The sequence below is a fragment of the Arachis duranensis genome, chromosome 9 (genome assembly GCF_000817695.3).
Source record: "Arachis duranensis cultivar V14167 chromosome 9, aradu.V14167.gnm2.J7QH, whole genome shotgun sequence".
In the NCBI taxonomy this organism is placed as follows: Eukaryota; Viridiplantae; Streptophyta; class Magnoliopsida; order Fabales; family Fabaceae; genus Arachis; species Arachis duranensis.
Genome location: NC_029780.3, coordinates 81,990,205 through 81,992,353, shown reverse-complemented (window position 1 = coordinate 81,992,353; position 2,149 = coordinate 81,990,205).

Sequence of the window (2,149 nt, the reverse complement as noted above, 5' to 3'; positions counted from 1 at the left end):
GTCTTAGGGATATCCTCACCCCTCACCCTTATCTGGTGATAACCGGATCGCAAATCGATCTTGGAGAAAACTCCAGCTCCTTGTAACTGATCCATGAGATCATCAATTCTCGGCAATGGGTACTTATTCTTTATTGTAACCTTGTTCAGCTGCCTGTAATCCACACAGAGCCGCATGCTCTCATCCTTCTTCTTTACCAGTAACACTGGAGCACCCCACGGAGAGACACTTGGTCGTATAAAATTCTTTCCCAACAAATCCTCTAACTGAGACTTTAGCTCGTTCATCTCTAACGGTGACATCCTATAAGGAGCACTTGAGATTGGTCCCGCCCCGAGCACCAATTCAATAGCAAACTCAACCTCTCGGTTAGGTGGAAACTCATCAATATCATCAGGAAACACTTCCGAAAACTCGCACACAACCGGAATCTGCTCCAACCTTTGATCATCACCCGAAACACCCGCGGTTAACAACAGGATACCCTGACATTCAACACCAGAACAGTTCACCATCATCGAATTCAAATAATAATTATTCACCACGACCAGCCTTTCAGTATCTTCCGGCATAAAGTACACCGACTTTGTAGAACAATCAAGCAGGACATGGTTATTAGATAACCAGTCCAATCCCAAGATAAGATCAAGACCAATCATCAGCAAGCAGATTAAATTATGAACAAAATCACGCTGCTTGAACCTAAAGGTGACTTCCGGGCATCCTAGCCTAGTTACCATGGCTTCATGGGTAGCATTGTACACCCTTAGATCATAACCTAAAGTTACAATCTTCAGTCCTAACTCATGGGCTTTCTCGAATGCAATGAATGAATGTGATGCTCCTGAATCAAATAAAGCATTTAAGGTCTGACCAGCTATTTCACAGTTACCTCTAATGAGTGTCTCAGATCCCTCAGCTCCTACAGCTGAAGTGGTGAACACCCGACCAGTCTGTTGTGCTTTCCCAGCACCTTGTTTCTGCCTCTCAGGACAATTTGCAGCCTTATGCCCCGCCTTTCCACAAGTGTAGCACAAACCCCATCCGGCCTTGCATGGTGCTCCCGGATGGTGACTCCCACATCTAGTACAAGCTTGATCATTCTGATGCTGCTTCCCAAACTTCTTCCCTTGGAAATTGTTGTTGTTGTTGGGCCTCCTGAAAGAGCTTCCCCTCTTGAAAGACGGACCTCTAGGTGCAAAACTCTTCCCTCGGTTCTGTGGGAATGATCCCTTTTGACTCCCTTTCTCAGCAGTTGCCCTTTTCACACACTCCTCAGCAACCCTACACTTGTTTACCAACTCGAAGAAGGTCCTAATCTCCATTGGTCCCACTGAACTGAAAATATCACTCCGGAGTCCTCCTTCATACTTAACACGCTTCCATTCCTCATATTCCACCGGAGTCCCTTGGCACATACGAGAGAACCTGTAACCCAGAAAACTCCTTATCTCCGTCACGGTGGTTGGTTGCTTCCAATCCATCACAGCCTCCACCTTAGTTGGATCTACGGTTATTCCCTTCTTACTCACCACGTGACCCAAAAACTTCACATCACTCTTCCAAAACTCGCACTTAGACAGTTTTGCATAAAGTTTCTTCTCCTTTAGAATCTGCAACACGGTCCTCAAGTGTTCCGCATGCTCTTCTTCAGTCTTGGAATAAATTAGTATGTCATCAATGAAGACAACAACGAATTTATCCAGAAACGGACGGAAAACTCTATTCATGTAGTCCATAAACACTGCAGGAGCGTTCGTCAACCCGAAAGACATTACAGTGTACTCGTAATGACCATAACGAGTCCTGAAAGCGGACTTAGGGATATCCTCACCCCTCACCCTTATCTGGTGATAACCGGATCGCAAGTCGATCTTGGAGAAAACTCCAGCTCCTTGTAACTGATCCATGAGGTCATCAATTCTCGGCAATGGGTACTTATTCTTTATTGTAACCTTGTTCAACTGCCTGTAATCCACACAAAGCCGCATACTCCCATCCTTCTTCTTTACCAATAATACTGGAGCACCCCACGGAGAGACACTTGGTCGTATAAAATTCTTTCCCAACAAATCCTCTAACTGAGACTTTAACTCGTTCATCTCTAACGGTGACATCCTATAAGGAGCACTTGAGATTGGTCCCGCCC